Source organism: Oncorhynchus nerka, linkage group LG12 (genome assembly GCF_034236695.1).
Source record: "Oncorhynchus nerka isolate Pitt River linkage group LG12, Oner_Uvic_2.0, whole genome shotgun sequence".
NCBI classification, from domain to species: Eukaryota; Metazoa; Chordata; class Actinopteri; order Salmoniformes; family Salmonidae; genus Oncorhynchus; species Oncorhynchus nerka.
Genome location: NC_088407.1, coordinates 77,443,274 through 77,457,324, shown reverse-complemented (window position 1 = coordinate 77,457,324; position 14,051 = coordinate 77,443,274). Strand labels below are relative to the sequence as shown.

The 14,051-nt window shown below is 46.8% G+C and overlaps 1 protein-coding gene across 1 annotated transcript in view; it reads left to right on the top strand.

Moving 5' to 3' along the window:
* Nucleotides 1-4,286: 4,286 nt before the first annotated feature.
* The window catches only part of LOC115119870 (tau-tubulin kinase 2-like), a 47,012-nt gene continuing 37,247 nt past the window's right edge, over nt 4,287-14,051 (top strand). Inside the window, 1 exon segment of the mRNA XM_065025811.1 lies at nt 4,287-4,626. The gene's annotated coding sequence lies outside the window, so the exon portion shown is untranslated.

Below are 14,051 nucleotides of genomic sequence, written 5' to 3'. Positions count from 1 at the left end.
AATTGCAATCAATTAATATATTTACGCTCAGTGTGTCGTCGGGGTATCTGTTGAAAAGTTTGTTTCTGTTGGAGAGTTTGTCCGCCCTCTCTGTCGTGGTTAGAATGGTTAGTTCAGAGTGACATTCATTCATGTCATTATGGATAGATGTTTCGGCGGTTGTCGGTCTTCGCGTTCAATGGTACAGAATTCCTAACTGCAGACTAGTAATTAATATCAAAGACTTGTTCTTATTCTGTCAGTATCGATAGTCTACTCAATAGTCTAATAGTTTAACCACGAGGGATGGTTAAAAGATTCAGCCATCTGGTCTCAAACCTTGGCCCTCTCGTTATTGAGGTAAGCTGGTCTGCAACCTTAGTCCTCTCGTAATTGAGAGCAACATGGTCTGTTGAGAAATTCTCAAAGTGGGGGTTTTATTCAGGAGTTGCAGAAAAAGGCTGTCTCATGACACCAGGTCCGAACTGGGCTCATGGGCGGTCCTCTGATTTAGTTCAATTCCAAAGGGAATTGGAGTTTCCTTCATTAAACAGTCCAAAATCACATTACACAATTTTACAAACAGTATCATCTTCACTCATGAATCTTAAACAACAATTAGATGTAAACCTCATATCTGAGGCTATTATATAAACAGCATTATGGTAATGTGACTGTATTGTCTCCCATGAGTTTCACAAAATTGTACTAAACGGACCAGTTCGTAGCTGGATTCTTAACCAATCTTTTATACCTTCTCCAGAACATAAATGTTGTTTGGACCTCAAGTTCTGTGAGGTGGAAGAAATTCCTTTGTTCTCTATGAAAATTCACTGTCTCTATACTGTGGCCATGAGGAGATAATCTCCTCCAGGAATTTACGACCTCTCTCTGACCACAGCAGCCTGGGTGTAGGAGACAGGGAGAGGGGGATGGGGCTTGCTGTACCCAAAGAGGGCAACGTCATGACACCAGTGAGGTAGCACAAGGGGTTACATGGCAGAACATACAGGGGCCCCCAGCCAACCGGCCTTTACCCAACTCCACTCCGTTAACAGTAACTTGAATCGCTGTGACTGGGGCATCTCTCTGACTGGGGCCAGAGAGACCATGGTTATGATCCTAATGGGACCAGAGACACTAGGCTTATGGTCCTGAGGGGACCAGAGAGACCAGAGTTATGGTCCTGAGTGGACCAGAGAGACCAGGGTTAGAATACAGTACAACATAGGGAAAGGTCATCAAACACACCTGCAGAGACAGGGGAGCCAACATGAAAAATGTCTGTCCACCTAACAGGTGACCTGACAGATGTGAAATGGAGAGCAAGGTGGACTCCCTGTAGCATGAGGTATAGTGGCAGGTCTATCACAACATCCTGAAGAGGTCTCAGGTGCTGGAACGCACCAAATGGAATGACATCTGCTGAAACCATGGTGACTAATAGAAGCTTCCTCTCATATCCTCTTATTCATTTCTTTAAAGAGGAAACCAAGGTCCTATTAACAGGGTTGAGCGATTGTGTAATTATCTTCGACATATTCTTACACATATCACATGAAATGGATGACATTGTACACACACACAGGCAAAAATGACAAGGTTGTTATAACAACCATGACACTTCCATAGTTACCAGATAGTAACTTGTTTCATGAGGTATTCTAACTTTTAGAAGTTGTTCTTTGTCCTAAACATATCCACATGGGATGAGATTGAAATGATGTGCTGTATTGGGTGTTGGCATTAGAGATACAGTAACAAGGAGAGCAGGGAAACCAGATTGACTCAATAGAAACTTAACCCACAAACATTCTTCTGTTACCTTATCACCCCTCACAACACACACACACACACACACTATTACTACCTCATCACCCCTTTCACCCCTGGAGGAGGGGAGATAACAGTTGAAGTGGTATAGTGGCCAAACCAGATGGACTGGTTCCAGCTGTGGCTCTCAGTCCTGAAGGATGCCAACAGATCCATCTGGTACTGTCATGTATGGAGTTATATAAAGACATGCTGTAGTTATTATGCAAATAGGCTGTACGCAGGGGTGGGCAACTCCAGTCCTCGAGGGCCTGATTGGTGTCACAATTTTTCCCCAGCCCCAGCTAACAAACCTGACTCCAATAATCACCCAGTCATGATATTCAGTTTAGAATGCAATTTCATTAATCAGCTTTGTTTGCTAGGGAAGGAGATAAAGTGTGACATCAATCAGGACCTCAAGGACTGGAGTTGCCCACCCCTGCGTAATGTCTGTCTTATGTTTAAGTTAATGACATGGAGTAGGAATAGATTAGAGTGGAGTAGAAATATTATTCAGATGTGTTGAGCTAGCCTGGTCCCAGATCTTTACAGCCAACTTCTATGGTTGTTGTCACGCCAAACAGATCTGGTACCAGGCTAGTGTTGAGCTAGCCTGGTCCCAGATCTTTACAGCCAACTTCTATGGTTGTTGTTACGCCAAACAGATCTGGTACCAGGCTAGTGTTGAGCTAGCCTGGTCCCAGATCTTTACAGCCAACTTCTATGGTTGTTGTTACGCCAAACAGATCTGGGACCAGGCTATTAGCCTGGTCCCAGATCTTTACAGCCAACTTCTATGGTTGTTGTCACGCCAAACAGATCTGGTACCAGGCTAGTGTTGAGCTAGCCTGGTCCCAGATCTTTACAGCCAACTTCTATGGTTGTTGTCACACCAAACAGATCTGGAACCAGGCTAGTGTTGGGCTGGTTGTGGGCATCCTCTACCAGGTTGAGAATGCCAAATAAGTTGAACGGCCGCTTGGGTCCAGGGGTGATGGAAACATCAGCACAGATCAAGGAGTAGTTACCTGAGGGGAATCTTGACCAATCACTTTAGATCTTTTCACATCGAGGCAGCAGAGTAGCCTAGTGGTTAAAGTGTTGGACTAGTAACCGGAAGGTTGCAAGTTCAAAACCCAGAGCTGACAAATCTGTCGTTCTGCCCCTGAACAGGCAGTTAACCCACTGTTCCTAGGCCTCATTGAAAATAAGAATTTGTTCTTAACTGACTTGCCTAGTTAAAAAGGTCAAATAAATCTTGTTCAGAGCTGATCTGATTGGTCGAAAGACCAATTAGTAAAGAAAAATGTGAATTGGGCTGCCTGTGTGAACACAGCCATAGAGAGCTGGTTGGTAGAAAGCTAGACATATGAATTTTGTGTTGTAGATAATAGTGTTTGTAATTCAATACCAGTGGAGGGACATTAAGCAGTGAAGTGACTGACTGCTCAGCTTTGAGGTGAAATTCACAAAGAATGCACATATCTGTAGGTCTGCGGTTTTTTACCTCATTCTAGAATCTACTCCAGTCAACTGATTGGCCATGTACAAATATAGACATTTATTGCCCAATTCGGTGTAGACAGCCTGCGTTGGGGGGTGTCATAGCTCTCCAGCACCCAGGAAGCTAAGCACGCCAGAGCCAGTCCGACAAGAACTAGCGCTCCGAAGCGCTTGGGCATCCTGTAGTGACGAGAGGGCGGTGGGAATCTACTGGACAGAATACTGCCAGGACTGGCGAGAGCAACATGAACGCACGGTATGCTAGCACGGTATACTAGTTGGCGTTCAGACCGTTTGATTTCCATTAGCGATCATAGCTAGATCGAGCTAACTGTTACACACGAAACGACTCCTCTCAAATTATGCTTTGATGTAGCTAAAAGGAAATACAACAGAGGTGTATACTGTACTGTCTTGTGCATGGATACGTAATCGATTAGTGAAATCCGGGATCCTTGGGACGTCTTTCACTTCTGAAAATGAATGCACAAATAGATAGGTGTAAGCACCGTGAGAAAACCTAGCACATGCTCATATAACAGGTCAGCAATAATCAAGTGAGGTAGATGTAGTTGTTTGGGATTGGCTCCAAAAACTATATGAGCAGTTTTGAACATTCTTATCAAGCTCATTTGAAGTATTTACCCCTAAAAATATATATTCTTAGCTGTCAGCAAATGTTCAGTGAATAGTGGTTGTTAATACAATAACTCTTAAAATTGTGATAGAGACAATACCACCAAAGCACACATGATATTGGCATGTTGCACCAAAATCTACAACGCTGTTTTATCTTGATGAAAACAATTACATGCAAATACACCAGAATAGAATAGAGGAGGTGACATTGTAATATGAGGTTTGCAAGACCTAGTAACAGTAACTAAAGTCCGGGAACTTCCTATGGAATATTGGGCGCGGCCATGCCCTTGAAACATAATTACACTTGCACTAGCGCTTTAAATCACGAATGCGTTTACATAGCGAGCTTGTTGCGAGGGGGATATGATCGTGAACGAGCGCGCAGTCAGGCTGGCTGATACCGTTAGTCACGTCTGGGATCTGCAGCGATAGAGAGAGAGAGAGAGAGAGATGCTGAGGTGACAGGGAGAGAGAAGTAGAAAAGGGCCGATTAAATCAAACTCATTATGTCACTGCTGAATTCACATGTCTGTATGTAAACCTCAGCTGCAGAATCAACGTTGCATGCATAATAACGCGCCCGCTGTGGAATTCCACTCAATGTCTCAACATTCCGTCAAGACAAACATAGAGGATTATTTGTAACCACGCCCGGCTCCTTTCGGATCAAGGATCGGAGCGGTCAAGGTATGGACACCGCAGATATGCAAACGGATCCTGATAGCTAGCTAGCTAACATTGGCTGACGTCAACATGCACGAATGCAGTAGGCCACATTAGCTACATTTTAAAAGGACTGACGCAATGTATCATCGCTGCCAAGGTCGTCTCATAACTAGATGCATCGAGATGATATTTTAGAACGCAGTTTCCCCATAGCCGTAGTAGGTTGATTATCTTTATGCTAACCAATAGCTAAATGCAAAGAGGCACTCTAGTATAGCCCGTGTGTGCAATCAATGTGCGTGTACGCGCAATCGTAAATCTGCTGTAGTAACGCTAGGCTAGCTACGCAGCTTCGTAAAGCAACAACACAGGCGCGGTGGTTACACATTGTAACACACCAATTACTTCCTTATGTGGTTATTACTTTGTAACAGCTGACTGTTAGTAGAGCGAATGTATATCGTGCATTGTCGTCATAACATTTTATTCTGGTAATGCTAGTGGATATATTTGTCTCGAGCTTGTTCGTTTGCGGTATAACAGCCCCAGTATGACAGACAGCCATTTCTGTCAACAGACATGATTTTTGACAGTAACTCCATAGCTTTGTTTCTAATCAATCACTCACGTCATATTATGGTTATGTTAAACTGACGTGTGTGTGTGTGTGTGTGTGAGAGAGAGAGAGAGAGAGAGAGAGAGGGAGTACTGTAGCTGCATAGTCATGTGTGGTACAGACAATTCTTAATTCATAGCTTGTGATTCAAGATCCAGAGCAACTCATTAGTTGAGAAGAATAGCTTATCAACAGGCACATTTTACAGTACAGAATCTCACATACAATCAATACATTCTTTATGCAGCAATTGAGCAATACAGTAGTCTGCAAGTACTTGAGTGGGGTTCAGATATTGAGAGACAACCCCAACATCATTCACTACTATCATGCCTACTCACTTCTGACTATCACCATGCTCTCAGGGGAGGCTCCAGGGCTAGGCTGCACATCTACCATTCCAGTGTTTAATTGCTATATTGTAATTACTTCACCACCATGGCCTATTTATTGCATTACCTCCCTTTTCTTACATCATATGCACACACTGTATATAGTATTTTTGTACTGTATTATTGACTGTATGTTTGTTTTATTCCACGTGTAACTCTGTGCTGTTGTATGTGTCAAACTGCTTTGCTTTATCATGGCCAGGTCACAGTTGTAAATGAGAACTTGTTCTCAACTAGCCTACCTGGTTAAATAAAGGTGAAATAAAAAATCAATAAAATAGGCTTCGTGGCTAGGCTCCAGGGCTAGGCTGGCCAGGCTCCATGGCCAGGCTCCATGGCTAGGCTCCAGAGCTAGGCTCCAGGGCTAGGCTCCAGGGCTAGGCTCCATGGCTAGGCTCCATGGCTAGGCTCCAGGGCTAGGCTCCAGAGCTAGGCTCCATGGCTAGGCTCCATGGCTAGGCTCCAGGGCTAGGCTCCATGGCTAGGCTCCATGGCTAGGCTCCAGAGCTAGGCTCCAGGGCTAGGCTCCAGGCTAGGCTCCATGGCTAGGCTCCATGGCTAGGCTCCAGGCTCCATGGCTAGGCTCCAGGGCTAGGCTCCAGAGCTAGGCTCCATGGCTAGGCTCCAGGGCTAGGCTCCAGGGCTAGGCTCCAGAGCTAGGCTCCATGGCTAGGCTCCATGGCTAGGCTCCAGGGCTAGGCTCCAGTGCTAAGCTCCATGGCTAGGCTCCAGAGCTAGGCTCCATGGCTAGGCTCCATGGCTAGGCTCCAGGGCTAGGCTCCAGGGCTAGGCTCCAGGGCTAGGCTCCATGGCTAGGCTCCAGAGCTAGGCTCCATGGCTAGGCTCCATGGCTAGGCTCAAGGGCTAGGCTCCAGAGCTAGGCTCCATGGCTAGGCTCCATGGCTAGGCTCCAGAGCTAGGCTCCAGGGCTAGGCTCCATGGCTAGGCTCAATGGCTAGGCTCCAGGGCTAGGCTCTAGTGCTAGGCTCTAGTGCTAGGCTCTAGTGCTAGGCTCCAGGGCTAGGCTCTAGGGCTAGGCTCCAGTGCTAGGCTCCATGGCTAGGCTCCATGGCTAGGCTCCATGGCTAGGCTCCAGTGCTAGGCTCCATGGCTAGGCTCCAGTGCTGGGCTCCAGTGCTGGGCTCCAGTGCTGGGCTCCAGTGCTAGGCTCCATGGCTAGCCTCCATGGCTAGGCTCCAGTGCTAGGCTCCAGTGCTAGGCTCCAGTGCTAGGCTCCAGTGCTAGGCTCCAGTGCTAGGCTCCAGGCTAGGCTCCATGGCTAGGCTCCATGGCTAGGCTCCATGGCTAGGCTCCATGGCTAGGCTCCATGGCTAGGCTCCAGTGCTAGGCTCCAGTGCTAGGCTCCAGGGCTAGGCTCCAGGGCTAGGCTCTAGGGCTAGGCTCCATGGCTAGGCTCCAGAGCTAGGCTCCATGGCTAGGCTCTATGGCTAGGCTTCATGGCTAGGCTCTAGGGCTTTAAACAGAGAGATGACTGAACAGCCAGGCTCAGGCAGCAGCAGTTAGGGAATCAGACACTCCTTTAATCGCCAGAGGTCAGCATCCCAAATGGCACCCTATTCCCTACATAGTAGAGGTTGACCGATTTATGATTTTTCAACGCAAATACCAATACCGATTATTGGGAAGACCAAAAAAAGCAGATACCGATTAATCTGGCATTTTTTAATATTCTTTTTTACATATATTTTTGTAATAATGGCAAATACAACAATACTGAATGAACACTTTAATTTGAACTTAATATAATACATAAATAAAATCTATTTAGTCTCAAATAAATAATGAAACATGTTCAATTTGGTTTAAATAATGCAAAAACACAGTGTTGGAGAAGAAAGTAAAAGTGCAATATGTGCCATGTAAAAATATATTGTTTAAGTTTCTTGCTCAGAACATGAGAACATATGAAAGCTGGTGGTTCCTTTTAACATGAGTCTTCAATATTCCCATGGCTAGGCTCAAGGGTAGGCTTAATGGCTTTTCCAGAGCTAGGCTCCATGGATTAGGCTCCAATAGGTCTAGTTAGGCTCTAGTGCTAGGCTCCAGGGCTAGGTTCTAGGGTTTGGCTATGGCTAGGCTCCTTATAGGCTCCATGGATAGGCTCCAGAGCTAATCTTCAATGTTCTGTCATAATTAGGTACAATTGGGCAAATTCATTACGGTCTTATTTAGGAAGGAATGGTCTTCACACAGCTAGCTCCAGTGCTAGGCCCAAACTGCTGCATATACCCTGATGCTAGGCTTTGTTAAATCATCACTTGTTTGCTAGAAGTAGGCTGTGATTCGATGATAAATTAACAGGCACCACATTGATAATATCCAGAGCAGGACAAGCTAGGCTTAAACTAGTAATATCATCAACCATGGGTAGTTAACTAGTGATTATGGTTATGATTGATTGCTTTTTTACATGGCTAGCTCCAGAGCTAATGCTTACCTTGGCTGGCATCGTAACATGGCTAGGCTCCATGGCTGGAGGCTCCATGGCTAGGCTCCATGGCTAGGCTCAGGGCTAGGCTCCAGGGCTAGCTCCATGGTGGCTCCACTAGGCTCCATTTAGGCTCCATGGCTAGGCTCCAGAGCTAGGCTCCAAGGCTTCAGAGTAGGCTCCATGGCTTTGCTCCAGGGGGCTCCATGGCTAGGCACCATGGCTAGGCTCCATGGAGGCTCCAGAGCTCTGCTCCAAGAGCCAGGCTCCAGGGCTAACCCACAGTGAATTAGGCTCCAGTGAGGTAGGCTCCAGTTTAATGGCTCCATTTAGGCTTGAGATGTTTGTGTCCATGGCTGGTGGATGTGTGGCTGGATGGTGACTGCTCATGGCTAATAGGAAGGGAGGCTCCAGGGCCTATCATCTCATCATGACTGCTTTAGTGCTGTGACATCCAGGCTAGTCTTCCAGCACATTTAAATATTCCCTTTATAGGCTACTTTTAACTGGGGCACAGAGGGCTCCATGGCTGGTCAAAGGGTAGGCTCAATAGGAATATGGTGCCAGTGCTACAACAGGCTCCAGGGCCAGGCTGAGGTAGGCGAATAATTACAATTTTGCAGATTAACACTGGGCCACAATGCTGCAAAAGGCTCCATGGCTGGAGTGATAAATGATCTGGTCAGTACAGGTAGGATATTGGTGTGCAAATGGCAGGCTCCAGTAAATAAATAAGGGCTGTGGGGATGAGGTCCATGGCTGAAAATGGGTGGGCTATTTACCAGATAGATTATGTAGGCAGCTGCAGGCTCCAGGGCTAGGCTCAGAGCTGATGTTTGAAGTTGGTCCTTGAGATAAAGGCTCCTTGGCAGGCTTTGGCAGGCTCGTTCCAGTCCAGGGCAGGTCCAGGGCTAGGCGGCCAAATGGAGGTGTTGGCTTTAGGGATGGCAGCTCCAGAGATACACCTGGAGGCGCATGCTACGGATGGGTGTTGCCAGGGTGACCAGTGAACTGAGATCCAGGGGAGCTTTACCTGGCATGGACTTGTAGTGACCTGGAGCCAGTGGGTCTAGGGCGGCGAATAGGGCTAGGCTCCAGTGCTAGGCTCCAGGGCTAGGCCTCTAGGGCTAGGTCCAGGGCTAGGCTCTATAAGGTGCTTTAGTGGCAAAAGGATGGCACTGTGATAAACTGCATCCAGTTTGCTAAACAGAGAGATGTTGAACAGCCATTTTGTAGATGACATCGCCGAAGTCGAGGATCAGTAGGATAGTCAGTTTTACTAGGGTAAGCTTGGCGGCGTGAATGAAGGAGGCTTTGTTGCGGAATAGAAAGCCGACTCTTGATTTGATTTTCGATTGGAGATGTTGGATATGAGTCTGGAAGGAGAGTTTGCAGTCTAGCCAGACACCTAGGTACTTATAGATGTCCACATATTCAAGGTCGGAACCATCCAGGGTGGTGATGCTAGTCGGGCATGCGGGTGCAGGCAGCGATCGGTTGAAAAGCATGCATTTGGTTTTACTAGCATTTAAGAGCAGTTGGAGGCCACGGAAGGAGTGTTGTATGGCATTGAAGCTCGTTTGGAGGTTAGATAGCACAGTGTCCAATGACGGGCCGAAAGTATATAGAATGGTGTCGTCTGCGTAGAGGTGGATCAGGGAATCGCCCGCAGCAAGAGCAACATCATTGATATATACAGAGAAAAGAGTCGGCCCGAGAATTGAACCCTGTGGCACCCCCATAGAGACTGCCAGAGGACCGGACAGCATGCCCTCCGATTTGACACACTGAACTCTGTCTGCAAAGTAATTGGTGAACCAGGCAAGGCAGTCATCCGAAAAACCGAGGCTACTGAGTCTGCCGATAAGAATATGGTGATTGACAGAGTCGAAAGCCTTGGCAAGGTCGATGAAGACGGCTGCACAGTACTGTCTTTTATCGATGGCGGTTATGATATCGTTTAGTACCTTGAGTGTGGCTGAGGTGCACCCGTGACCGGCTCGGAAACCAGATTGCACAGCGGAGAAGGTACGGTGGGATTCGAGATGGTCAGTGACCTGTTTGTTGACTTGGCTTTCAAAGACCTTAGATAGGCAGGGCAGGATGGATATAGGTCTGTAACAGTTTGGGTCCAGGGTGTCTCCCCTTTGAAGAGGGGATGACTGCGGCAGCTTTCCAATCCTTGGGGATCTCAGACGATATGAAAGAGAGGTTGAACAGGCTGGTAATAGGGGTTGCGACAATGGCGGCGGATAGTTTCAGAAATAGAGGGTCCAGATTGTCAAGCCCAGCTGATTTGTACGGGTCCAGGTTTTGCAGCTCTTTCAGAACATCTGCTATCTGGATTTGGGTAAAGGAGAACCTGGAGAGGCTTGGGCGAGGAGCTGCGGGGGCGGAGCTGTTGGCCGAGGTTGGAGTAGCCAGGCGGAAGGCATGGCCAGCCGTTGAGAAATGCTTATTGAAGTTTTCGATAATCATGGATTTATCGGTGGTGACCATGTTACCTAGCCTCAGTGCAGTGGGCAGCTGGGAGGAGGTGCTCTTTTTCTCCATGGACTTCACAGTGTCCCAGAACTTTTGGAGTTGGAGCTACAGGATGCAAACTTCTGCCTGAAGAAGCTGGCCTTAGCTTTCCTGACTGACTGCGTGTATTGGTTCCTGACTTCCCTGAACAGTTGCATATCACGGGACTATTCGATGCTATTGCAGTCCGCCACAGGATGTTTTTGTGCTGGTCGAGGGCAGTCAGGGTTGGAGTGAACCAAGGGCTGTATCTGTTCTTAGTTCTGCATTTTTTGAACGGAGCATGCTTATCTAAAATGGAGAGGAAGTTACTTTTAAAGAATGACCAGGCATCCTCAACTGACGGGATGAGGTCAATATCCTTCCAGGATACCCGAGCCAGGTCGATTAGGAAGGCCTGCTCACAGAAGTGTTTTAGGGAGCGTTTGACAGTGATGAGGGGTGGTCGTTTGACTGCGGCTCCGTAGCGGATACAGGCAATGAGGCAGTGATCGCTGAGATCCTGGTTGAAGACAGCGGAGGTGTATTTGGAGGGCCAGTTGGTCAGGATGACGTCTATGAGGGTGCCCTTGTTTACAGAGTTTAGGGTTGTACCTGGTGGGTTCCTTGATGATTTGTGTGAGATTGAGGGCATCTAGCTTAGATTGTAGGACTGCCGGGGTGTTAAGCATATCCCAGTTTAGGTCACCTAACAGAACAAACTCTGAAGCTAGATGGGGGGCGATCAATTCACAAATGGTGTCCAGGGCACAGCTGGGAGCTGAGGGGGGTCGGTAGCAGGCGGCAACAGTGAGAGACTTATTTCTGGAGAGAGTAATTTTCAAAATTAGTAGTTCGAACTGTTTGGGTATGGACCTGGAAAGTATGACATTACTTTGCAGGCTATCTCTGCAGTAGACTGCAACTCCTCCCCCTTTGGCAGTTCTATCTTGACGGAAGATGTTATAGTTGGGTATGGAAATCTCTGAATTTTTGGTGGCCTTCCTGAGCCAGGATTCAGACACAGCAAGGACATCAGGGTTAGCAGAGTGTGCTAAAGCAGTGAGTAAAACAAACTTAGGGAGGAGGCTTCTGATGTTGACATGCATGAAACCAAGGCTTTTTCGATCACATAAGTCAACAAATGAGGGTGCCTGGGGACATGCAGGGCCTGGGTTTACCTCCACATCACCCGCGGAACAGAGAAGTAGTAGTATGAGGGTGCGGCTAAAGGCTATCAAAACTGGTCGCCTAGAGCGTTGGGGACAGAGAATAAGAGGAGCAGGTTTCTGGGCATGGTAGAATATATTCAGGGCATAATGCGCAGACAGGGGTATGGTGGGGTGCGGGTACAGCGGAGGTAAGCCCAGGCACTGGGTGATGATGAGAGAGGTTGTATCTCTGGACATGCTGGTTGTAATGGGTGAGGTCACAGCGTGTGTGGGAGGTGGGACAAAGGAGTTATCAGGGGTATGAAGAGTGGAACTAGGGGCTCCATTGTGAACTAAAACAATGATAACTAACCTGAACAACAGTTTACAAGGCATATTGACATTTGAGAGAGACATACAGCGAGGCATACAGTAATCACAGGTGTTGAATTGGGAAAGCTAGCTAAAACAGTAGGTGAGACAACAACAGCTAATCAGCTAGCACGACAACAGCAGGTAAAATGGCGTTGACTAGGCAACGGGGCCAACAGATAAACAAACAAGATAAACAAACAAGCAGAATGGAGTACCGTGATTAATGGACAGTCCAGCGTGCATCAGCTATGTAGCCAAGAGATCAGTGTCCAGGGGGCAGCGGTGGATGGGGCAGGGAAGCTGGACTGGCGAGTGTTATCCAGGTTAAAATTTTTAAAAAATAAAATAAAAAAAACTAACCATGACTAAATAGCTTGTAGCTAGTTAGCTGGTTAGCTTCTGGAGGTTCTTGAGTGTGTTCTAAAAAATTCAAAATAATAGCGATTCCGTATCACATTGGGTGAGGCAGGTTTCCGGAAGGTATAAACAAATTAAAAATCAAAAAGAGATAGAAAGTAAATATGGGTGTTTGGGACGTGGCGATTCAGACGGTTAGCAGGCCTGTGCTAACAAGCTAACAGTTCAGGCCCGGGGTTGCGGTTTAGCTAGATAGCTAGTTGTGAAGATCCGGCTGAAAAATGTTCCGTTTGCGGTGGGAATCCGGGGATGAATCCGGGGATGAAAAATAAATAGGTCCGTTATGCTCTGGTTAGAGTCACGTTGTTCGAACTGGCGAGAGCTTTCCGGGCTGAAGGTTAGCTGATGACCGGTTAGCTGAAGACCGCTAGCATAGCTGGTGGTTAGCTGGCTAGCTTCAGTTGAGGGGTTCCGGTTTCGAAGTAAATATAAATACTTTAGGAAAAATAGCTACATTGGGTGAGGCGGGTTGCAGGAGAGTATATGGAAGCTTAGGTTTAGCAAAATGTTTTTAAAGAGGTATGCGAAGAAAAATATGTAAAAAACTAAAAAGAAATGATATATACAGGGGACACGACACGACAGGACGACTTACTGCTACGCCAACCCACTGTTCCTAGGCCATCATTGAAAATAAGAATTTGTTCTTAACTGACTTGCTTAGTTAAATAAAGGTAAAATAAATAAACACTGTAATATTATTCATTGTGATCTAAAAGTCAAAACGGATCCTAGATCAGCACTTCTACTCAGAGATGCTTTATGAATTGCCCAGGTGGAGAGATTGAAGAAAATATACTACACCCGCTGTACGAAAAAGTGCTCATTTTCTAACAGGAATGTATCTGACTCCAGAGAGGCAGGGGATTGGAATAGAGCCTCTGTGACCTTGAAACTTAGGCTACTGCAGAGTGTGTTTTATTGGTGGCTTCTCACACAGAGAGATGACGGTTGGGGTTCCCTGACTGTATGTTCCCTGACTGTACGACAACACACTAAATGTATGCTGCTCTGCTAGTCTTATCTAGGAAGAGCGAGAGAGCTGCAGCGCTAGGGCCACTGTGTGTGTGGGACTCCAACAACGTGTCAACGACATTGTATCAAATTTCACTGTCTTCTTGATTTCACTGTTATCTAACTGTCTGTATCTGTGCTGTAATTGACGTTTCCTACCCCTGTCCCGTTGCATCATGGGATTGCTCCTGTGCTGGTGATACACTGTGACATTGTGATGTCATGTCATGTAAGCAAAGAGTGTTCTGAGGCCTCTTTGCATAATGCTAAGTGTAGCCTACTTCCTCACACAGAATGCTAAGAGTAGCCTACTTCCTCACACAGAATGCTAAGTGTAGCCTACTTCCTCACACAGAATGATAAGAGTAGCCTACTTCCTCACACAGAATGATAAGAGTAGCCTACTTCCTCACACAGAATGCTAAAGAGTAGCCTACTTCCTCACACAGAATGCTAGAGTAGCCTACTTCCTCACACAGAATGCTAGAGTAGCCTACTTCCTCACACAGAATGCTAGAGTAGCCTACTTC